At 49.3% G+C, this 25495-nt stretch overlaps 1 protein-coding gene across 2 annotated transcripts in view; it reads right to left on the bottom strand.

The window, feature by feature from the left end:
* WNT5B (Wnt family member 5B) overlaps positions 1-25495 on the bottom strand; it is an 89157-nt gene that overhangs the window by 13169 nt on the left and 50493 nt on the right. The window contains exon 1 of one of the 2 annotated variants that reach the window (XM_082422169.1): positions 2136-2245. The exons of the other annotated variant lie outside the window; for it this stretch is intronic. The gene's annotated coding sequence lies outside the window, so the exon portion shown is untranslated. Of the gene's footprint in view, positions 1-2135; positions 2246-25495 lie in introns of those variants that run through there. 2 annotated transcript variants of the gene reach the window in all.

The following is a 25495-nucleotide window of genomic DNA, read 5'->3' as shown; positions in this document are numbered from 1 at the left end:
CGCAACCCCACCTCCTCTCCTCCCTGAGCCCCCATCCAGGGCGTGACCACACCCCCAGGGCCCCTCAGCACCCCACCTCAACGAAACACCCGCTCCCACGCTCCAAGACCACCCCCATCTCACCGAGCAGCACAGGGCCTCCTGGCTCTCCGGGAGGGGCTCTGGGTCATCAGCCTGGGAGATATCTCTGTCCCGGGGCCACCAGGAGAGGAAGGTGGCCGAGCAGGGCCCGGGGGAGCTGGGGCACAGCTGTCCCCACCCCCTCCGGGCTTTTCTTCGGGAGGTCTCCGTCGGGGCGGGGGCACCCGCGGGCAGGTGTGTCGGGCTGGTGGGGGGCAGATCAAAGCCCCTTTGTCATGCAGAGCCAGCTCGGAAATGATCCGGCCTGGCGGCCGCCGGCACCTCCCCACACCCTGCTTTCCTAACAGACCTCGCCTCCTCTGAAGAGGCCCTCCCCCCCATAAATCCTCCCCGTCCCCCAGGGCAGGAGCTCTGTGAATGCACCGACAGGGCCCAGAGATGGAGCAGAGATAGGGCTGGCACCAGAAGCTAATGGCTTTATGGAGGGGAGGGGACCAGGGCCAGAGTGGGAGGACAGGAGAGAAGCTTCAAAGCGCTTCCTTGTGCAAACACCCTCCACCCCACCACCGGCCCTTCTCGGGGACTGGAGGGCCGGGGCCACTCCCTGTGGTCCCCTCCCTCCCCACACCCGCGCCCCGCCGGCCCATCCCCACCACTGCGGAGCTGAGTTCTCTCTCCCAACAGGTGCCCCTTCTCATCCCCAGGCCCCTCTCTCATTTCTGTCCCACCCTCTCATCGGGCTCCTGCGAAGCCTCTCCCGCAAGTCCCAGGTTCACCGGAGGCCACGCTGGGCCCGTTTCCGAGGACAGGAGTCAGAGTGGCTCTGACCGCCCAGCTCCAGCACAGGCGCTAAGGCCGAACTTCCCCAAGCCGCTAATCCCGCCCTCGTAAACATCATCCAAGGCGGGAATCACTCGGGCAGCTGTTGCTACCGCCCTGTGCTTTCCAGCAAACCCTAGGCTCATTAAAAAATATATGTTTTAAAAACTTGGAAAAGGAAAACAAAAGACCCTAGCACGTGTGGTGGCTTCCTTCTCTGCTTTCCAGATGTCCGGCACCTGAAATTGAACACTTGTCCCCAAAACACACACACAGCAGCCCTCAGGACCCGCTCTCTCCCACGGACAGACGTGACCCGCCCCCCCCGCCCCCCACCAGCGACTGGCCTCACTGGCATGGGCAGAATGGAAACGTCTTGCCCCACCCGGCTGGGGAGGAAGGAGGCTGTGAGGCCCACGGTTTGGCCGAACGAGCCAGCGGACAGGGCAGGATTAAGCAGGGGGGGTCCAGGGTCTCTCTCTGCGGGGCCAGGGGAGGATGCCACATTCTCAGTCAGGACCCCTCCTGAGGGCCGGAACAAGCTGGTCAGACATCTACTCTGCCCTCCTGCCGCATTATTTCATTCATTCAAAATAGTCGTTCGCCAAATGTGTCTTGGGGGCCTGGTATGTGCCAGAGATACAGCCATGAACAAATAAGTACGTAATATGTCAGGTCCAGTGAACCTCGAGGAAAAATCAAGGGGGCACAAGGACCCAGAATGAGGGTGATGCTTTACCCTGTTTCGGGTCCTTGGGGGCAGCATCCCCCAAACCACTGAGTGGCCAGGTGGGGTGCAGCCCTGCTGTACTCGGGCCCCTCTGCGCACGTCCAGGGTCCTTACTGAGACCACTTTACTGTCACAGCCAAAGGGGTGCATATTTGAATTGGGACTTTTCCAGCCACAAGTTTTCATTCCCTAAGAGGCCCTGTCCACCCCGAGCAGCCGACCGGGAGAGGGGCTTGGGGGCTGAGGCCGACGCAGCAGCCCCGCCCTGGAAGGGGCGTCTCCTTGCTGTCCACACACCAGAGCAGTGACGCCACAGAAAACCCCACCCGCGGGACAAGCGCCCGCCGAGATCACTGGCTGTTCACAAAACCACCCCTGGCTGCTCAGGACTGGCCTCCCCCAGAGCCCGAGGACTCAAGCAGCTTAGGTGTCCCCTAGGAAGAGATGTCACCTCCCACACCTGCCCCCTGGCCCCAGATGGTACCCCCCCCACCTGGAAACCTACCCAGAAAGAACAGCCTGCAGGGACCCTTTTCCAGGTTGCCACTGGCTACTTCTTACTCTGCGACCCAGCGAGGAGCTGCTGCCTTGTAATTCAAAGGTCATTTGCAATTTTGTTAACAGTCCTGGCACAGCAGGTAGACAAGCTCGGTCCCTGTGTGAACTCCCTCCGGCTGCTGTCCAAGTGCTGCCCTTGGTCCCAGGAGCTCTGCGGGGGGTGGGGGGAGGGGTGGGGGGAAGGGAGGGGGTACCAGAGCTGCAGGCCTGTGCCTTCCCTCCCCTCCCCGCTATCCACCCCTCCCACCCCCGCCTCAACCCGGCCACTCCATTTCCACCTCTGTAGAGAAAGGCTCCTCATGGACCTCAGGACACCCGACGACACCTCCTGAGATGCAGGTGCCTTCATCCCCCTTCCCTGCTTTCCAGGAAGTGCTCTCTGCTGTCTAACCCACGAGGCTCCAACACCAGCTTTCCTGCAGCACTGACTGTGCATCATAATGTTTCCCCGGTTGAAAATTCACGGTGGCTCCCAGCCCTTGCGCCCCCGAAACTTCCCAACCTGGCCTCATTCTACCCCCCAGCTCTTTGCCTGAAGTTCCCGCCACGGGGTCCCTATTCCAGTCTCCTCCTGCTCTGAGAACAAGCCCTGCTTCCCCGCCCAAGACCTCATCCTGATCCTCTGCCTCTCCGGCAATCAAACCTCAAACGACTCGCAAGTCCACCACCAAGGTTCACTTCCTCCGTAAAGCTGCCTTTGATTAATCCAATGCCAGGAGGCTCTTTCCCCTGACCTGGCGTTTCCTTAGCCCCTGGAGGATGGTGTCCAGCCTGCACCGCCAAGCCTGCACACGCTGCCTTGGAACTGTGTGTGTTCCTACTTCTCCGGTAGGTCCAGCGTTTGCTGAAGGTCGGATGCGCCCCCCTCCTTCTCCTGGGTGCCCCCTCCTGCCTGCTGTACGTACACCTGTCAATAAACAGCTCCTGATTGATGACCAGTGACAATACCTAATACTAGTGAGCATTTATTAAACACCTTCTACATGCACTGAGCCAAATGTTTTACACCCATTTTCCTCATTTAACTGTCACTAAAATTCTATGGTACAGGCTATTTTTATCCTCACTTTGAGCAGGGAAACCACAGGGAACTAAGGCATGGAGGGGCCCGGTAACTTGGTCCTACAGCGATTGAATGGGAGACCCTGGCTTGGAATCGAGACATTTCCCCTCTTCCCCAAATACATCACGTACCATCCCTGGAGCAAAGGCCTTCTCTGCTCTGCTTCCCTGCTTTTCACCACTGCCCTCTTACCAAGAGGAAGGCTGTCCGAGGACAACATCCTGATTTGTAGGAAATAGCCCCAAAAGCAATGTTTATAAAAAACAGGCTGATTACAAAGTGACTAGTATAAACACACACACACACACACACACACTCACACACACAGCCTTGTGGGTGAAAAAAAGCAGACTTTCCCCCAAACAGAATGATACATGGATTGAGAACAGGTCAGGCTGTTTAAAGCTGGAGAAATTAAAATAGAATAATAGGATTTTTTTTTCACTTTTATTTGAAGGATAGTTGATGTATAAGAAATAGAATGATGGTTTTAAAGAGCTGGTGTTTATGTTGAGATGGGAGATCCCAACCAGGCTGAGAGATGAGGGTCGGGAGACAGACCCTGTGAGGTGTGAGGGGCGCAGAGGCGAGAAGCAGTGTGCTTACGGGAAGAAATGCAAGGTTCGGGGAGAACGTGGAAAGAAGTTTCAGATAGCTTGTAACAGGGACTGACCAAGGGACTGCGTCTTCGGGAGGAGAAGACCCTACACCGATGGTGGAAAACTGCATTGCCTTTCAACGAATACGGCTGCCACGGAGCTCTTTCTATTTTATGTATTTATTTTTAATTAATTAATTTCTTTTGGCCATCCCACACAGCGTGTGGGATCTTAGTTCCCCGACCAGGGATCAAACCCGTGTGCCCTGCAGTGGAAGTGTGGAGTCTTAACCACTGGACCGCCAGGGAGGTCCCAAAGGAGCTCTTTTTAAAACTCAAAATCGACCAGAGACTTCTCTGCTTTTTTAAGAAAGGCTCCCCGTCTCCTAAAGGATGAAGTCGGAGCTCCTCAACACGTACACGAGGCCTTTCAAGAGGTCCCCCCAACCCGGCCGGGCCTCCCACCCTCCCCTGGTTTCCACTCTGCTGGAGGAACCCCCGGCTGTCTGAGGCCTGCCTCCGCCCGTCCCCACGGTTTCTCCCTTTGCACTTGGCTGACCTCAGGACCAGCTTCTCCTCTCTCTGTGCAGGGCAGGCTCCTCTGGCCTTGAGGTCCCATCTTCAACTGACCGCCCGCTCCAGAGAAGGCCCCTCCGTCCTCCTCATCTCCAGCTTCCTGTGAGCGTCTGCAGCAGCACTGAATGTAATGCGCAAGAAGCTGGCGTGCTAATCTGTTTATTCGTGGTTTTGTGTCTTTGCTCTGGAAACGATCTTGTTCACCATCTCCTCCCCGTCATTAGGACAGAACCCAACTGAAAGGAAAGAAAAGCCTTCCTTTGCTCTCAAGGAAACAGGAGGCGGGACACTAAGGCCCCCACGCGCGGCAGCGCACCGACCAGAGAGAAGCTGCTTCGGTGGTTTCTTATCCTTTTATTTGGGAACCACTGTCAGCTGCAGATGGAGATTTCAGAGACGCCAGCCGCGTCTCTACCTTCTCCTCAGAGACTCGAGCACCAGCCGGCGTCTGGAAATGTGTAAGGTGCTGCTCCCCCAAGGCGCCGTGGTCCAGCAGGGATGACAAACCTACTGGAAAGGCAGGACGGATCAGCCCAAGGACGACCACGTCAGGATGTAGAGTTGGAGAGGGACAGAGCAAGAAGCACGGCACACAGCAATGCGCTCTGGTCAGAAAGAAAACTTCAAGTTGCTTTTGGAAGGGTCCGAGAGATATTGCGATAAAGAAGGAGTGTGGGACTTCCCTGGTGGCGCAGCGGTTAAGAATCCGCCTGCCAATGCAGGGGACGCGGGTTCGAGCCCTGGTCCGGGAAGATCCCACATGCCGCGGAGCAAGTAAGCCCATGTGTCACAACTACTGAGCTTGAGCTCTAGAGCCCGTGAGCCACAACTACTGAGCCCACGTGCCACAACTACTGAAGCCCATGCGCCTAGAGCCTGTGCTCCACAACAAAGAGAAGCCACCGCAATGAGAAGTCTGCGCACCACAACGAAGAGTAGCGCCTGCTCGCCACAACTAGAGAAAGCCTGCACGCAGCAACGGAGACCCAACGCAGCCAAAAATAAATAAATAAATAAATAAATAAATAAATAAATAAATAAAAAGGAGTGCAATAATTTCCAATGTACTCAGAACAATTCTCGTTTGTTAAAGTTACAAGTCCCTCTGAAATCTGATATTGAATCCCCACTGAGCATGTAACATCCGTGGTCCAGGGAAACTCCCATGATCACATGCTTCTAGTTTCTTAGGGGGGTCAGTCACCTTTTGACCACGAAATGATGGTTGAGTAAGTCTTCTTAGAGAGCCAAGAAGTACAGACATGAAGATACTGACTGGCTACACCTCTTCCTCGCAATCCTGCCTGTTCTCTGTCCTCCAATTCTCCTCCTGGATCCAGGTCTGAAATCTTGGTGTCCTTCATGACCCCTCCCTCACCCATACCCTCCGTGTCAAAGCAATTGTCAAGGCCTCTTGACTGTGACTCCCTAATACTTTAAAAATGTGTTCCTGACTCTCCATTTCTACTGCCATACTCTGAGCTACTACAAGAGCCTGCTAACTGCCCTTTTCCCTCCAACAAATTGTGTCTCATACCCCATCTCATCTACTGAATGATTGAATGAATTCCTTCCGCACGCAGTCCTCCAACTTCCAAGGTAACAGCCGGCTACAAGTGTCTCGAAATATGGTCCCCAACTAACAGCATGAGCATCACTTGAAACCCGATTAGGTACAGAGATTCTCAAGCTCCACCCAGACCTACTGAACCTGAAACTCTGAGGGTGGTGCCTAGCAATCCGTTTTTGTTTGTTTGTTTGTTTGTTTTGTTTGTTTTTTTTTTGCAATCCATTTTAACAAGCCATCCAGTGGTTCTGATGCCCAAGAAAATGTGAGAGCCACTGTCATAGAACCATCCATAGTAATACGCAGCGAATTAAAGCATGAAGTCTTTCAAATAACATATATATGTATGGATGGATGGATGGACGGATGGATGGATGGATGGATTTTAATGGCAAATTTCTACATGAAATGCCTGGAACCAGTGGCTCCTCCCCTGGGGGCTAAAGACATCTGGAGACCACAGAACCACAGAACATGCAGACCAAGCACCGTCTCCAGAATGAGTAAGTATGTCCACGCACTTCCACTCTGACAGTCTACGTATATGTACATCCTTGTAATTAATAAAATACTAATTCACTTAAAAGTGCTACTGATGACTGTGGTGATGCTAGTATATTACAATTCAAGGAATATATTAAAACCATTGGATTATACACTTTAAATGGGTGAATTATATGGTATGTGAGTTATATCTCAATAAAGCTGTGACACTTTTAAAACATGTTCCTGAAGACACAGCAGTTCCACTCTCCTGGAGGAATCTGCCACGTGCACACCAGAATATGTGTCGAGACTGGAACAGCCTCAAACTGGAAATAACACGCATGTCCGTTATAGTTTATTACAAGGCACTGAGTAGAGTTCCCTGTGCTATACAGTAAATCCTTGCTGTTTATCTATTTTATATACGGTGGTATGCATCTGTTAATCCCATACTCCCAACTTATCCCTCCCCACCACCTTTCCCCTTTGGTAACCAGAAGTTTATCTTCTAAGTCTGTGCGTCTGTTTCTGTTTTGTAAGTAAGTTCATTGGTACTATTTTCTAGATTCCACATGTAAATGATGTCATATAACATCTGTCTTTCTCAACACAGATATTTTTAAATGGGAAAATACCTAATGATTTGAGGGAATCTTTACATACTATCTCAGTGGAAAATATAACTATTTTGTCTCCGGGGGCACATAACTTTTTTTTTCTTGCTTAAAAAAGGGTCCTCACACTTAAAAAGAAACCTCTGCCTTCAGTGAACGTTGGAAAATTTAGGTACAGAGACAGCTGGCTGGAGGGCAGGTGGAGCTGGCAGGGAGGGAAGGGCTCCGGGGGTTCAATGCAAACCATGTGGGCTGGTTACACAAGCGCAAGGCCTGGCCCAGCCATGCAAGAAACAGCAACTACCTCGACCACTCGCTCCAGGAAAGAGGACCTGGCAAAGCCTCCTCTGTCTCTTTTTTTTTGGCGGGGGGGGGGCGGTCAAAAATTGCTGTTTAGTCCTGTAGCTAGCTGTTTCTCTGGCGTGCATTTCTCTCCATAGACACTTTTCTCTTTAAAATATTTTCTTAAGGAGAGACCAGAGATTAATGCAATGATGAACCCAGACTTTATCAGAAAGTTCCATAACCTCCTGCAGAATCCCCTGGTGACTGTTCTCCTTCTCAGTTAAGACAGCCTCAGCAAGTTCCCCAAGGGTCCCTCTCTGTCCCTGGGTCTCTCTCTAGTTCTTCCTTCTAAGTTTTGCCCAATGAACCCTCTCAGCCTTAAGGCATATAGCATTCCTTTGTGTGATATTTCTCAACAGTTGGTGGAGATGAAAATAAGTAAGTTTTGGGTTTTTTTGGAGGGGGAATCCCAGCCCCACCATCTTACTCTTTGTAGCCCCTTGGGAAGCCTTATCTCGCAAACACTGTGTCGTTTCTCCTGTGTCTCTAGCTTGCAGGACAAATCACGTCTTGGGGGTGAGGTGAAGGGTAGAGAGTGGGTGGGTAGGAGTGGTGAGGTTTTAATTGTGGCCTTTCAGAGAAATGTAAAACTGCCCTTCCCCTGAAATGAGTTTGTCCTTCACAGTGTTAAATTCGCCACAGCGACAAACTTCCCACTGTTTGGGAAGGAGAGAGCAAACCCGCCCCAGCTGTGGCGCAGGGTGTCAGCACACACAACCGGACCCTGAGACCATCCCGCTAAAGACTAATTCTTTTTTTTTTTTCTCTTTCTTTTTCTGGCTGCGTTGGGTCTTCGTTGCTGCGCCAGCTTTCTCTGGTTGCGGCGAGCGGGGGCTACTCTTCGTTGCGGTGCGCGGGCTTCTCATCACGGTGGCTTCTCTTGTTGTGGAGCACAGGCTCTAGGCACGCGGGCTTCAGTAGTTGCAGCACGTGGGCTCAGTAGTTGAGGCTCGTGGGCTCTAGAGCTCAGGCTCAGTAGTTGTGGCGCACGGGCTTAGTTGCTCCGCAGCATGTGGGATCTTCCCAGACCAGGGCTCGAACCCGTGTCCCCTGCATTGGCAGGCGGATTCTTAACCACTGCGCCACCAGGGAAGCCCTAAAGACTAATTCTTGATGTTTCAGAGAACCGTGATTCCCCAGGTCCCAGGGCCTCAGGAAGTGTAAACGTGTCCTCTGTATCTGCTGCAATGCGACCCAAGGAGCAGGCGGTGCAAGTCCCCAGACTCCGGTCCCTGCAAGGTTCCCAGAGGGGCCGATCCCTGCTGACTCCCCCTCACCTCACTTGGAAAAGCAGAGTTTTCTCCCTGGGTACCAAGCAAAAGTCCATCGGAAGATAAGAAAGAGGAATTTTTCCTCCTCACGAATCCTGATAAATTAATCTAAAAAGATGCTCTAGAAAAGAATGGCCAGAGGTAAGTGTGGTACAGGAGGCATGGCAGCCACACTTGTGGACTTCGTTTTCAGGGGAGCGGGGAGGGGAAGGGAGAGATGTCTGGGTGCTCGTGCCTTTCTCCCGTCATCTGCTTTCACTGGGTCTGCTGGTCTGGGGAAGAGCATTTACCTGGGCAAGTGTCATCCACTTCTGCACATTCCTTGGTTGGGACAGAGCGAACAAAGCAATAAACGGAGCTCTGGATCCCCATCACCTGCAGGCCAATGACCTCTCTCTAAGCCATGGGCTAACTAGAATTTAAATGTTTACCTTATGTTACCAAGTAAATGTGTTCCTGTTTTTGCAAACCAAAGCGTATTTTAATAGGACCTGGGGAAACCTTACTATTTAAAAAAGCAGGAATCACCAACTGTCAGCCAATCAAATCTCTTTGACTAACATAAAGTTTCAAAATTTTTGAGATATAAATGCCTCATGGATGGGGCAGGGTACGCACAGGCTAATTTTCCAAACTCCCCACCGCTCTCTATCGCCTCTCTCCTGGCTGCTTCACACATTCGTTTTGCTTGTCAGGTTCCCAAAGGCTTTTAAGTAAGTGACTCTCTTATTTAAAGGAACATTACTATATGTATTATATATTTTTATATAGTACATATAGTAGTCATTTTACCATGTGAACAATCCTTCTGAACTATTTATAAATCTGGATTTGCACATATGGGGTTTTCTGGCAGCAGTTACATATACTGGTTCTTTTTTCTAAACAATTCCATCGTTCCATCCCAGAAACAGAGAGTTTGGTTAAGTCGTTGCCTCATCTTACTCTAGTCTTCTTGTGCTCCTACACTCTTACTGAAGTTGCCAAACTTCTGCTCCTGAAATGGGCAATTTGCATTTGGAAAAACAGGATAGTTATTTCATTCATTTTTATAAACAAGCAGGAGATGCCTACTGCAGTGAAAAGAATAGTGGAAGCAGCAGCCTGGATCGACAGGGCTGGAATGGTGATGCCAGACACCTGGGCCTCCACCTCCACCAGCCAGGTACCAGGGACACGGCTGAGGAAGGACCGGCCGGAGGGGCTCCCACCCAGAGCAGGAGAGGAGGGGGCATCTGACTGTCCCGGGACTGACAGCCCACGCGGACGTGGCCCCCTGGCTGCCAGCAACTCTAGGTGATGCAGTCTGCCCACTGCCGCCTCTAGCTGGTCCCCGGGTTCAGACTGACCCTTAGATTGTGCTGCGGGAGAGCTAGGTCCTCGGAGGGAAGAGGTGTCCAGCATCCTTCTAATGGGACCAGAGGCAGAAAGTGCTCACCCCTAGAGCGGCCCTCACTTCCTTCCTCACGGGGAGAACGTCACAGCCAGGCGGCCCCCTTCTTCCCTCCCTTCGCCAGCACAATACCCACATCTCCCTTCCCCAGACCAGAGTCACACTGGAGTCCTTCAGGTCAGGTCCCGGGGTCTCACAGCTTCTGGGTTTTGGAATTAAATGACTTGTGCGGTTGCCTCTGGAAAAAGCAGGATCACCCGATTCAAGCCTGGGCAGGTTGAGGGTCTCAGCTCACCACTGAGATTCTTCTGTTTCTTTTACGGCTCTGCCAGGCCCCTTTCACAGGCTCCCAGCCCTCCTGCTAAATTGCTCCCTGGTGGCCTGCTGGCCTGGCGAAAGCTGCAAGGACAGAGGCCGAGCCGGGTGGCCGTGTGGCCTGGGCCGCTTCATGGGGGCTGCAGAGAAGGCAGGTGACACACAGACGCCAGCAGGCCCCTTGAATTCTGCGGCCCCTGCTGAGCGTTCAGTGCCCATCACTCGACGGGTACTGACTGTGGGCCACCGAGCGCCTCGCCCCGCACAGGAGAGGACAACAGGCCCGTAAGATGTCACTCCCCTAGGAATGCAGCACTGCCGTCCCTCCACTGCGGTAGCCACTGGCCACTCGTGACTACTGAAAGTTAAAATGACTCAGGACTTCCCTGGCCGTCCAGTGGTTAGGACTCGGCTCTTTCACTGCCGTGGGCCCGGGTTCAATCCCTGGTCGGGGAACTAAGATCCCGCATGCTGTGTGGAGCGGCCAAAAAAAAAGTTAAAATGACTTGAAGTTAAGCATCCTGGTCTTCAGTGGCAGTGGCCACATTTCAAAGGCTCAGTACCCTCCTGGGTCTTGTGGCTGGTTTTTTTTGTTTTTTGTTTTTTGTTTTTTTTTTGCCACATCGCACAGCATGCGAGATCTTAGTTCCCCAACCAGGGATCGAACCTGCGCCCCCTGCAGTAGAAGCGTGGAGTCCTAACCACTGGACCGCCAGGGAATTCCGTGGGTCTTGTGGCTTTTGTTGGGGACAGCTCAGGTCACAGTACGTTTCCATCATCACAGGGACTTTACGGACCGAGCTGGTCTAGAGTGGCAGCCAAGCAAGAAAAACAAATCATCACCACCATCATCAAAACCACAAGCTCCATCTGAAATCTGTGAGTTAGTTATGTTTTGTGTAGTAAGGGCTGTAACAGAGGTAACACGCAAGATACTACAGGCACATGGGTAGTAAAGGCAGCCAACCTAACCCACGGCCCAGGGTCACCCACCTACCAGCCAGGGAGATAAACTTTCTATTCCAGTAACTTCTCATCCTTACAGTTAATCACTAGGAAAAGCAGATGCAGTAATGACATGGGGAGTAATTTCCCATCATCAGAACTAAATGACTAGCTATTTCGTTTTTGCTACTCAGTATAGGAAAAAGGTCAGACCCAGGGAAAATGCCAGAGAGTAATTCAAAGGAAATTCTTTCTGTGACTCCAAATCAATAAATTTTATCGAGCGTCTACTACGTCTTGGTCAAAGATGAGTGAAATTGTTCTTATCTTTCAGGGGCGGGGCAACGGACCAGATTACAATACTGAGCAGAGTAACACGTCACAGTGGAGGTACCAAATGGCTGTTCAGCTGTTATCCTAGTAAATGTATCCGATTATTAATCCTAAGAAAGACAGATTAACTCCTAAGGAGGGGATGCTTCATGATGGAGGTGGTGTTTTTTTTTTTTTTAATTCTTTAAATAATTAATTAATTAATTTTTGGCTGTGTTGGGTCTTCGTTGCTGTGCGCAGGCTTTTCTTTAGTTGTGGTGAGCGGGGGCTACTCTTCCTTGTGGTGCGCGGGCTTCTCACTGCGGTGGCTTCTCTTGTTGCGGAGCACGGGCTCTAGGCATGCGGGCTTCAGTAGTTGCGGCACGTGGGCTCAGTAGTTGTGGCATGCGGGCTCAGTAGTTGTGGCGCACAGGCTTAGTTGCTCCGCGGCGTGTGGGATCTTCCCAGACCAGGGCTCGAACCTGTGTCCCCTGCGTTGGCAGGCGGATTCTCAACCACTGTGCCACCAGGGAAGCCCTGATGGAGGTGGTGTTTAAACTTGTCCCTCAGAGGACGGGCAGGATTCCCACCGGTGGACATGGGAGGGGGAGGCCTTCCCACTGGACGAAGGTCAGAAACACGTAATGCATTTTGAGAATGACAAGAACATCATATAACAATTTCACGTCCAAAATTCAACTGTAGAAAACACAGAATGAGAAAGAGAGAGAGAGAGAGAAAACCAAAATTCAAAGAAAAACAAAAGTCATCAGTTCCTGGCAAGGCGGGCTCCCTCATCCTGGGACCACCGGATTGAAGACCCCAGGACACCCCCCCCCCCACTCCAGGAGTCTGGGCCTCCGTCTGCAATCTGCAGGACGCCCAAGACACTCCAGCAGGAGAGAGGCAACATCAGATCTGCACTCAGGAAGGCCGGCGACGTTTGCTGTTCGTGGAGTGACAGCCCAGAGCTTGGGGCCCAGCTGGGAGGGCTGACCCTGCAGGAGCACAGGGCAGGGCAGAAGGAGAAGCTTGTCAGCTGCGTGGGCAGGTCTGTGTTACACAGCCGTGAGGGTGACAAACGTCAGGAGTGGGGACCAGCCACCAGCACAGGTCCTCAGACCGCTTGCCTTCGGTCACGGCTGAACTGAAATTAAGAATACTGATGGGAGAGGACTTCCCTGGCGGTCCAGTGGCTAAGACTCTGCACTCCCAATGCAGGGGGCTGGGGTTTGATCCCTGGTCAGGGACCTAGATCCCGCATGATGCAACTGAAAAAAAAAAAAAAGATCCTGTGTGCTGCAGCTAAGACCCAGTGCAGCCAAATAAATAAATAAAAAATAAAAAAAAAACTGATGGGACCATTTCTGCATGTGGCTTTGGGGAGAGCTCATGATTTTCATGCACCTCTCCAAGGCTACATTGGAAGGTTTGATCTCCACTGGATCCGGCCAGCTTGCAAACATGTCCTCGACTCGAGAGAGGCACCACAACTGAAAACACAAACGGCCTGAAGTGTGTATACACCTACGAGGAGTCAGCAGAGATGCATTTATTAAAATCAACGAAAATGATAGTTAATCGTAGAAATAAGTATTAATAACTTCTGCAACCCTGGGTACCTACGCATTTATTTGCTGAGATGTTACTTCACCCCATAGACATCTTCCCACTTGGGACCCTCACAGCTATTCGTGGCAGAGCTCACGGGCTGGTCACACGGCTCGATCACATTTTCCAGCGCTCAGATGTCCTAAAATGGTCATAGGACTGAGCTCTTCCTCGTGGAATGTCAGAAGAAATGATGTCGGCAACTCCCGGGTCTGGCCCGTGAAAACCCCCCACAAGCTGTACCCCATGCTCCCTGCTTCTTTCAGCTTCATGTGCACAAGCACGGCGGATTCAAGGAGGACTAAAGCCAGAGTCACAGACGGAAGAAGCCCAGGTCCTGGAGTTGCTGCCTGGAGAACTGCTGGCCGATAAGGAACATGCATTTTGGTTTTCACAGGGGCTAGAAATGAACTTCTACAATTTTAGAGCCGATTTACAGCTGGCACTTGTTCATGACAGGATCTAGTATGAGCTTGACTAACACCAGCTCTCACAGCCTATCCTACTTTGTATTAGACTCATGTATAGACTTTTAAACATCCCCTTTCAGACTGTAAACACCTCTGTGTATTTGGAGTTGCTCAAATGGTTGCTAAGTAAGTCTACCGAAGAGACGGCAACTGTGGTCAGGTGGCAATCCTCATTAAAAATACAGAGGGGGGAGGGATAAAGTGGGAGACTGGCACTGACATACACACACTGCTATATATAAGACAGGTAACTAATGGGAAACTACTGTCCAGCACAGGGAACTCTACTCAACACTCTGTGATGACCTATGTGGGAAAAGAATCTAAAAAAGAGTGGATACATGTATACGTATAACTGATCCACTTTGCTATACACCTGAAATTAACACAACCTTGTAAATCAACTCTAACAAAAATTTTTTAAAAATACAGAGAGGCAACCAGACACACAGTCGTATAAGGACAGAGAGCGGACGGGCAAACAGGCCTGAATTCCTGTTTTTTGAGGCCTATGACATTTTGTCTGTCTGGAAAGACAGTAAAGCACAACATCCTAGAGACATTAAAAAAGAAAAGAAAGCATAATCCTATATTAAGCTATTCACCTACAGCAAGACCTAAGCAACAGCACATTGTGTTTTACTAACGCAGGTCTAGCCCTTCATACTTGGGACTGCAGACACACCTGCTCTACATCCCTGATTTCTCACGGAGATGACGAAGGGCTGAACCACATAAGCCCTAAAGTCCTTTCCAGCCCTCACAGCCCTGGCATCTACTGACCAGTCCACCAATCCAGTTAAATTGGCTTATTAAGTCTATTAGGCAATTTATTATGCTTTCAAAATAAATTGTCTAAAAAATTTCCAACCTTTCATGAAGGTAAAGCCTAATAAAACACTGAAGTAATTTTTAGTTCTGAATAACAAAAGTTAATTAAGATGATTGGATGGTGTCATTTAAAAAAAAAAATCTCATCTTGTGACAGGTAAAAAATATTATCTCATTTTGGGCTTCCCTGGTGGCACAGTGGTTAAGAATCCGCCTGCCAATGCAGGGGACACGGGTTCGAGCCCTGGTCCGGGAAGATCCCACATGCCGCGGAGCAACTAAGCCCGTGCGTCACAACTGCTGAGCCTGCGCTCTAGAGCCTGCGAGCCACAACTACTGAGCCCGCAAGCCACAACTACTGAGCCCGCATGCCACAACTACTGAGCCCGCATGCCACAACTACTGAAGCCCACGCGCCTAGAGCCCGTGCTCCACAACAAGAGAAGTCACTGCGATGAGAAGCCCACGCACCACAACGAAGAGTAGCCCCCGCTCGCTGCAACTAGAGAAAGCCCGCGTGCAGCAACGAAGACCCAACACAGCCAAAAATAAATAAATAAATAAATTTATTTAAAAAAATACAATCTCATTTTAAACTGCATTTCTTTGATTATTCACAAGGGCAGACGCGTTTAGATGATTCTTAGGCATTTGTATTTCCTCTTTCATATGTCATTTAGTTTTAAGATGAGAACACTTCAGCAGGACCACATCTTTCAGCCAGCGGCCAACTGAGGGAGGCCAGAGGATCCTGGCCAGAACTGTCACCAGCTCTGGGGACAGAAGTGTGGGACTCCTCGCCTTGGTTCAGCTCTGTATCTCTGAGCGCACGCCTGACTTTCATTATGTGTTAAATGCAATGGAAGCACAGCATTGGTGGCGAGCAGGGGTCCGTATTTATTCTCTTTCCGTGACAGCCACATCCAATGAAAGAAAAGAACAGGGTTACAAATTCCACCCAGGATTTGGAAAGCCAGCTGGGCTGCTGGAGCTTCTTTCTACTTCTCCATGAATAAACATTCTACAGAGGAGCCCTGAACAAACAGCGCCTCTAATCACGTGTGAGGCAGATTGGGCCCCCAAACTCCACTAGCCAGGCGACGCTGGCTTTGCCTGGCGAACTCTAGCGCAAAAACATGTTTTTGCCAAAGAAAGCCTGTGACTCTGTAACTGGATATGGGCTGGAGTCACTCAGAGGGCGGAAGTGTTGAATCAGGGGGCATTTTTTGGCTCTGCTGCTTTCCCAAAGCTAACCATGCTCTGTGGCCACAGCCCTATCCCAACATCGCCCGCTGGGTTCCACCAGCAAAATAAAACAACACTGTGGGTTTCAAAAGCAGTTAGAAATTTCATTTACAAAAACGGATTGAAGTGCCCACTGCTGTCGCAGCAGCAGATCTACTAAAATTGGAAAGACACAGAGAAGATCTATATCCTCTGTATGTACCTTCGATACTAGCATGGCCTCAGCAAGGGTGATGCAAGTTTGTGACAAGGTCCCTATTTTATATGTCGGTTACACCTCAGTAACAAAACAGATTTTAAAAACTGCCAGAGGGCTTCCCTGGTGGCGCAGTGGTTGAGAATCTGCCTGCCAATGCAGGGGACACAGGTTCGAGCCCTGGCCCGGGCAGATCCCACATGCCGCGGAGCAACTAAGCCCGTGCGCCACAGCTACTGAAGCCCGCGCGCTGTGCTCTGCAATAAGAGAAGCCACTGCAGTGAGAAGCCCGCGCACCGCAACGAAGACCCAACACAGCCAAAAATAAAAGTAAATAAAATAAATTTAAAAAAAAAATACTGCCAGAGAGGAAAATTCTAATGAGGACCCGCATTAGATGGGTCTAATGCCCAATAGCCAGTGCCCCCAAGTTCAAGTCAAGGACACGTTAGCAGGCGCAAGAACAAGGCAGGAGCGTTCTTGCTCTTCTGCAAAGGGCCTCACCCTTGCGGATGCCACCATGTGGGGTGTCAGGGACTGGCAGGCCAGCTGGGTCTGGCGCTCTGACGTGTGTCACGGCTTTCCCGTGGTGCCCTTGTCCTCCTGGTGGCACAGAGCGGCTGCATCCCCTGCCCCGCAGAAAGGCCTGTGTTTTTCACCCATAGGAACGCGAACATGAATCCCGATGACAATTTCCAGCTTACAATGGCCGGACCCCTAGGAAAATCTCAGTGATAAAATGTACTCGTGTTTGTGTCAAGAGAAACCGCACACCCAACCTGAAAAGCCAGTATCAACAACCAAAATGACAATGGAAAACTGCACAGCAGAACCCAGCAAGTATAATGTGACCCAACAGGGCTCCATAGGGAACAGCATGGAGCGGGGTACAGCAATGATAAAACGACTGTATTTTTCCAACATTAAGGAAACATCCTCAAAGACGGAGGCAGTCCCAGAAAGGTCTGTGCGTTCTCTGTCCCGGCTCCTGGCCCGTCCCGGGATACTCCCCATGACACAGAGTCTCTGATCTAGGCTTTAAAAAACAGCTTCCTTTTCCCTCTCTCTCCCACTCTACTCCCCACCTGCAACACAGATTAACCAAAGAAAAGTGATCAGACTGAAAGAATATTTATCAAGTGCCAACTGCATACACTGTACCAGGGGCTGCAGGATGTGGGTGAGCAGAATGGCAAACTCCCTGCCCTAGTTCAGCGAGCGCAGCCAGGCCAGAAAGGCCCAGGGAGGGTGTGGCAGTCACTGGGCAAGGGCGGCCGCAGGGCTGCGTGTTAGGGTTAAGGCACAGTGCCCGGCCCTTTTCAATTCCAGGGAGCAGCTGCCGCAGAACCTCTACCCGTTTGATTGGCCCGTTGAATAAACAGAACTTGGGATCATTTGTACGCATAGAAGTAAACCTCCCTTGACCTGTTAAGCCCCCTCTGACTTAAACAAACAAACAGCTTAAAAAAAAAAAAAAAGGAAACAAAATATACATAGAGTAAAATACACAAATCTTAAATACACAGCTTGATGAATTTTGACATTTGTCTACACCCATGAAACCACCACCCAGATCCAGGTGCATCTAACCATGAAGCAAACCAAACTGGTGTGCTGCAGAAAAATGCAGAATAGAATCTGGTGGATCTCTGATACGCCTTTTTAAAGTTGTTTTATTGCTGTTCTTGATTTTATTTTGATGTTTAGAGATAGTTTACTCGTTTTTTGGGAGGGGAGGGCGTCGAGGAGGTCCACTCAAGCAGGAGCTAGGAAATATTCTCCTAACAGGCACTAGGTGACACTCACCCAGGATGGAATATTCTGCTTGTTTAATCTTTCGGGATCCCTAACATCTAAGAAATGTTTAAGAAAACATTCAGGCTCCAACCTAATGCTGCCATATATTTGCATCCTTCCTGTTTAGAAAGGGGTGTGAAGCAGCTCAACTTTCATATGGAATCTGGGTGCTTTCTCACGTATAACACCGCAGACTTAATCCCTCCAACTTTTATTTTTAAATTTTTTTGCGAGCCATTGCTTTTCCTGGGAGAATAGCAAATGATAGACAATGTTATTTTCAGGTCTTCAACTCTCCCTTTTCCAGCTTTGTCTTAGAATTTAAATGAACAGAATAAAAAAAAAATTTTTTTTTTAAGGAAAATCAAAACAGAGAATTCCCTGGCGGTCCAGTGCTTAGGACTTGGCGCTCTCACTGCCGGGGGCCAAGGTTTGATCCCTGGTCGCAGAACTAAGTTCCCACAAGACCAAGTCATACATCGCGGCCGGAAAAAAAAAAAAAAAGCAAAGCAAAACAAAACAAACACCTCCCACCCTCAGTGTGGCACACCATCCACCCATCAGAATGGAGAAACCGGCTCTCTCCCAGAGCCAAGGATAATTTAAGATGATCTAATTTAAACCATGGGATTCTTTGTTGTTTTTTTTCAAATTGAAGTATAGTTGATTTACAATATTGCGTTAGTTTCAGGTGTACAGTACAGTGACTGACTATTTTTGCAGATTATACTCTATTATACATTATTACAAGATAATGGGTATAATTCCCTGTGCTGTACAATATATCCTTGCTGCTTCTCTAGTTTATATTGGGTTGGCCAAAAAGTTCGTTCGGGTTTTTCCATAAGATGTTACAGAAAAACCCAAATTCTTTGGCTAATCAATATACAGTAGTTTGTTAATCTCATACCTCTAACTTGTTCCCTCCCCTCTTCAACCATGAGATTCTTTATGGTGGTTAAGGATTAACAAATGCTCTAATCTTAAGCACTTCCTATCTTATACTATATAACACAGAAAAATATTAGCATATTAATTCACACAGTAGCCGCGGCTTTCCGTCGGTGTATGACCCCTTACAGGGTGTTTGTAGTAAATGCTACGTTTATATGGAACATTATGATGGTCCGGTAGTAGCCTAAGGAAGCAGATGCGCCGTTGCTAATGGGAAGCGTAACACAGGCTGCTGCTGAGGTCACAGGGCAGCTCACTCACTTCCACTCTGCCTGCTAGGGCAGCTTCTTAGCTTACATATGATTTTTCAAAGTATGTCAAACTTTTAACATTTATATATAAAATTGGGAGAATGGAGAACCAGGCAAAAAGGGGATCCCAAAGGTGGGGATTCCCGTTTCCCCACAGCACTTTTTCTTTTAGGATATTTTATAATTTATTTATTATTTATTTATTTATCCGCCCTCTGCCCAGCACCATTAACAGCCGCTCCCACCATCACTCTGTTTGGAGTGGCTGCTTTGCGGTTTATCAATTAGCATCCCCCTCACTTAGTGCCACAAGTGAGCCCACATCTGTGGACTTCTGCCCACGTCTGATTATCCTTCCAGATGCACAGAGCTTTAGTGAAACATCACGTACAAAGGCAAGCCTGCGTGCGGGGTTCCCAGAAGCTGTGCGGGCCCAGGAAAGACCCCATGACTTTGACAAGGTCACTTCTCATTCTCCGCCTTGTTTTCTCCACTTGTAAAACCCAGTGCTGTCCTCACACGTCCTCACGGCGCCCTTGAAGCTTCAAAGGGAAGCATCGTCCAATCTCTAGGTTTCCCTCTTCTGCCCAAATGCTGACGGCTTAGTCCCTGCAACCAACTAAATCAAGGAATTCTTGATGGTCCACAGCAGGCACGGACAACTTGAAAGAGTTACCTGAACTTTTTGGCTTTAAACAGTATGTGAAGTTTAAAAATAAACAGCAAACAACAGACAAAGAACATCACTGAGTTCAGGGCTGAGACGAATTTTTCCAGCTTTAGGGACAGTGTGGACAGAGTTTCCGTGCTGTTTTCATGCCCTGACACAGGGGGGAAGCCATGCCTGGAGTTAGTGGCCTCTTTGGGAACGACTGGCAATCAGGAAAGCTGCGGATCCCAGGATGTAAAGATGCGATTTTTATCTCCAACCATCTTTTCTGGGGTGTGAAGGGTTAACACCAGCAAGGCGAGATTGTGCTTTTGTACCCCTTGAGCTTCTGGCTTTTTTTTAAACCTTTAACCCTATCCTCTTGGCAGAAAAGGGCTGTGAACTCGGCATCAGGGCCGACCCTTAGTCCTCCTCTGGGTCTGACATGATGTAAGAAATGTCAATGCTCTGGTTCATCCAAATAGGGCTTGCCAGCAAAGCCTGGCTCAGTGCCAGCACCCTTCCAGAAGGGAATAACCTTCAAACTCCGGCCCTGTAAGGCTGCAGACAGCGGAGTCCCAGGCCCGATATGGAGTTACAGATCAGTTCTGAGTCGATGCATCTTAATCCCCTCCCTGCCTTTGAAATGTTTATCAAGATATGACAGACCTACGAGGATCCTGACAAAAGTGACCTTTCCCGGCAGAGAGAACACAGCCTCGGGCCGGGGAGAAGCAGTCAAGCCAGCCGCCCACCCAGGTGGTGAGAGTTTGGAATTTACTCAGCCCTTGTGAGTCCCACGGCCTGTGCCTACTTCCCTTGGAAAAGAGAACTGAAACTGGTTAAAAATAGTTCTTCTCCGACCCCACCAGCCCTCTGCACTGACGCTCCGGAGAGAGCCCGGGGTGCAGTACCCACGCCCACAAGCAAGAAACAGCGCTCGATAAAGATGGATACGCGCTCTGTTTCTGTAAATGAGTTCATTTATATCATTTGTTTAGATTCCACATATAAGTGATATCATACAATATTTGTCTTTCTGTTTCTGACTTACTTCACTTAATATGATAACCTCTAGGTCCATCCATGTTGCTGCGGAAATAGACTCACAGACACAGAAAACAAACATAGGGTTACCAGAGGGGATTGGGGGGAGGATAAATTAGGAGCTTGGGATGAACAGATACACACTACTATGTATAAAATAGATAAACAACAGAGACCTGCTCTATAGCACAGGGAGCTATATTCAATGTCTTGTAATAACCTATAATGGAAAAGAATCTGAAAAAGAATAGGTACATATGGTGTACATATATGTGTATGTATATACATAGGTATGTGTGTGTATGTATATATAGCTGAATCACTTTGCTGTACACCTGAAACTATATTGTAAATCAACTATACCTCAATTAAAAATAAAAGGCTGAAAAAATTGATGAGTAGGAGCTCCTCCTCTCTCCAGATGTTCTGCCTTTCCCACCTCCCCCTTCTCTGCAGGAGTAAACGAATCCTTATTCCCGGAACACTTTGCCCTCTCCCGATCGTGCCCCTCTCTCCTCGCCCTTGGCCACACTCCTCTTTTCCCAGCACTGCCTCCCTGCAGCCCCCCCAAGCTCCCCGAGGGTCTGCTCACCCAGAGGTCACCTGCACCTAGAGGGAGGGGCTGCTCCGCGGATAAAGGGCTAATAGGGAAGTAACCACTAGAGGGTGACATAATTACACACAAGCGGCTTCCTGGGGCCTGAGCGAGGCCAGAGCCGGCCGGGCGTCCCGCTGGAGGCCCGGAGATGGAGCGGGGCGTCAGCACGTCACCCCGGGGAGCACATTCACAGCGGGGCCCGCAGGCTCCGCCCGCGCAGTCTCTGTCTGTGTCTCACACACACACACACACACACACAGATCCACTGTGGCCGTCTAGCAACCAGGGCCTTAGGTGTTGCACACGAAAGCCACCCCTCGTCATGGCCCGCGGCCGTTCACGGCGGGGTCAGCATCTCCGTCACCGGCATCTCCGTCACTGGCATCTCCTGCTTTCATGGACCCTCCTTGTTTGGTGTCGCACAGACACTGCACCCTAGCCAGGTGGGCTGACAAACTTACACGCATCCTCAGGGCAGCAGAGCAGTGATTTAGAAAGCGGCTCTAGGTCTAGACCATGGCGTTGAAATCCCAGTTCTGTGGGCCGGATCGTCTTGAACACACTTACCTCTGTGCCGTGGTTTCCCCACCAGGAAACAGAGGTAGTAATGGAACCTACTTCACAGTCATGTAGGTGGACCTATGGGAGGAACAGCTGAGTCATACTCGTAAAGACCTTCAAAGAATGTCTAACACACAATAAATGCGCGATAAATACCAGGTGTTCTGGGGACTTCCCTGGTGGTCCAGTGGCTAAGACTCCGCGTTTCCACTGCAAGGGGGCCTGGGTTTGATCCCTGGCTGCGGAGCTAAGATTCTGCATGCTGCGTGGTGCAGCCAAAAAAAAAAAAAAAAAATACTAGCTATTTTCACGATGGCCAGGCGCCGTACTAGGAGGTTCCGTGCACTATCCCACTCAATCCTCACAAAGCTCCCAAGATAAGAAAATCACTAGTCCTATTTTACAGACGAGAAAACCAAGTCTCCAAGTGATGAAATAGCTCGTCCAAAGTCACAGAGCTGATACGTGATAAAGTCAAGGTTTTGACCCAGAATCTGTCTGACTAAAAACCCACGTTCTATCAGTACATCACGGGGAAAACTTCGGACTTCACACCAGAGACTCAAAGGCAAAAGATGGTACGGGGGGGGGACATAATTATTTTAAATATCATTTGTATTTTACTAAAAAAGGAGAGACTTCAAGAAGTATAATTTCACAAAGTTTTAAATCAGGAGAAGGAAAACCGGGGGGTGGGAGGTTCTGGCAGCACCTGGGAAACCCGCTGGACGTGCAAATTCTCAGCACCACCCCCCCCCACCCAGACCTCTGACTCAGAGACCTTCGAAGTCACTCTGATACACATGCAAGTCGGAGAAGGCCAAGAAAACATGAGAGTTGGTGATGAAAACCTAGGTCGGACGAAAAAGGATGGATGTGTGTCTGGCAGAGTCTGGGACTGTCCCTTGGTTTTCTGAATGGAGCACGACTTTTCCCGGCTCAGGGAGGAGAGGAGGGGCACAGAGACAGGGGGCTCCCCCCACATGAGGGACCGTCTCACCACGCTCTTGCGAGTTTGCCGTTTCCGCTCCTTTAACCTGCACATTTCTTAAAAACAGGAAATAGCATTTTTAAAATGTTTAACTGTCAGTGAGGATGTATCTGTACAATTTGGGGGCACATCCATGTGGGGCTTTTTTGGATGGTTCATTTATAAAAGAAAAAAACAGAACAGTGTTTATTAGCTCCCTCCTAAGGGCCAGGTTCCCCATGAGGGCCCTCCCTTTCCCCTGCGTGGTTTTTCTCAGTGAGTTCTCACCACAGTTCTGTGACAAGGAGTGACTTTTCATTTTACAGATGAGGAAATTGAGGCTCAAAGCACTGAAGCCACGCTGCCGGAGGGCACGCAGCCACAATGGGAGAGCCGGGACTCCAGTGCACAACTTGGGCTGCAAGTCTGGGGGACACTTAACTCCTCAGGACACTGCCTGGGGAACAGCCCTGTGTCAAGGGGCCTCGAGTCACGGGCACCTAGGGGAGCCCCCCTAGGACCTGGGCCATCCCAGGGGTCAGTCAATGTCTCAGTGGTCCCCTCTCACCGCCCCCCCCCCAGGGTGTGAGGCACCAAGCTCTATTGTCGGGCAAAATGAGGAGAAAGACAGCTGATTTAAAATAATTTTTTCCCAAGTCAGTCTCTGTTCTAAAAACAGTAGCAAAGTCCAGACCATGAACTAAGAATTTCTGACTTCAGAAGCCAAATTCCAGTTCCGGATAGACAACAGTTAAAATAAAGTTTCTTATTCTTGAAAGAGAATAAAGAGAAAAAGCTAAGAATTCTTTGAAAAGGTGATTCTTTTTGGGGGGTCATGTCGCACGGCTTGTGGGATCTTGGTTACCCAACCAGGGACTGAACCCGGGCGCTCAGCAGTGAAAGTGCCGAGTCCTAACCACTGGGCCGCCAGGGAATTCCCTGAAAAGGAAATTTTCAATATTCTTCAATACTGAAGAATCAGAACAATGTATGACAATGTATGTTTGCTATTATGGCGTTATTTTTTCCTAAACTAGTAAAGTACAGCCAGCCTGTTCTCTAAATAAATTTCCACCCTATGTAATGACTTGCCTCTCATCAACACTATTCAAATTCGAGGCTTCTCTGTAGTGGTCCTCTAAACTGAGAACATTTTATTTATAACCATCACTCCATTGGCACTTACCCCACTGATAATACGGAAACTATTTCGTAGCGCGTTGCCGGGTCCTGAGTCCTAAGAAGCAGACATACCCTCTGCATCTTTGTCTACTCCAGGGCACAGAGCCGTGCACACGAGCTCTAGGAACATTTCCTGAACCATCACATGATTGAAAACCCACCTTCCCAAGTGTTCAGTGCTTGGAAATGGCTACATTTACAAGATGGCTTGTTTTATTTTAGGGTTGTCATAGCTACCTGCTTGGTAACAAGTACCTAAGGTGTTTGTTAATATTAACAACTAATAACTGATACTTGGGGTTATTCGATCAAAGTATTTCTAATCCTTTCGTCGGGCGCCTGAAAATATGAAGATATATGTTAGGCTTCCCTGGTGGCGCAGTGGTTAAGAATCTGCCTGCCAGTGCAGGGGACACATATTCAAGCCCTGGTCTGGGAAGATCCCACATGCTGTGGAGCAACTAAGCCTGTGCACCACAACTACTGAGGCTGCGCTCTAGAGCCTGCGAGCCACAACTAGTGAAGCCCGCGCACCTAGAGCCGGTGCTCCGCAACAAGAGAAGCCACCGCACCGCAACGATGAGTAGCCCCCGCTTGCTGCAACTAGAGAAAGCCCGCGCACAGCAACGAAGCCCCAACGCAGCCAAAATAAATAAATAAATAAATTTTTAAAAATAAAATAATAAAATAAATTAATTTAAAAAAAAAAGAAAATATATGGTACAGTTAACACTCAAAAGTTGCAAACAACAAATTTCAAATGCAGCCGCATTTCCAGTGTAAAAGGAGGGCGTGTCCATTCATCCGGGGGCGATTATTAATAGCACCCCGTCTCTTTCGCATGAGTTTTTCCAGTTTGTACATGAAAGGGCCCCATCATCCTCAGGAGAGGGCTCCAGCTACCCAGACCTCAAGCCCTTATTTTTATTGGGGTGGATAAAGCCCTTGTTTACAGGATACAATGAACTAATAATTTGGGAGAGAGTAAACAAATATTTCGGGGTGTTCTAGGAATTTGTTGATGTGAGGACAATTTTCACCTATTTTTCCTATTTATTTACATCTTCATTTCACAATGTTGGTTCTGTTCAAATCTTTTCATTTTTAATTGTGGTAAAATATATATAACGTAAAACTTACCATCTTAACCATTTTAAGGTGTACAATTCAATAGTCTTAAGTACATTCACATTGTGCAACAAATTTCCAGAACTCGTTCATCTTGCAAAACTGAAACTCTGTGCCCCGAAACAGCTCCCCTCCCTCAGCCTCTGGCAGCCACCCTTCTACTTTCTGTTTCTGTGATTTTGACTATTCTACATACCTCTTATAAGCGAAATAATACAGTATTTGTCTTTTTGTGACTGGCTTACTTCACTCAGCATGATGTCTTCAAGCCCCCTCCATGCTGTGGTGTGTGACAGGATTTCCTTCCTTTTTTAAGGCTGAATAATATTCCA

The sequence above is a fragment of the Balaenoptera physalus genome (assembly GCF_965194825.1).
Source record: "Balaenoptera physalus genome assembly, chromosome: 13".
In the NCBI taxonomy this organism is placed as follows: Eukaryota; Metazoa; Chordata; class Mammalia; order Artiodactyla; family Balaenopteridae; genus Balaenoptera; species Balaenoptera physalus.
The sequence above is the reverse complement of the archived record's forward strand: the minus strand, read 5'-3'. Positions and strand labels throughout refer to the sequence as shown.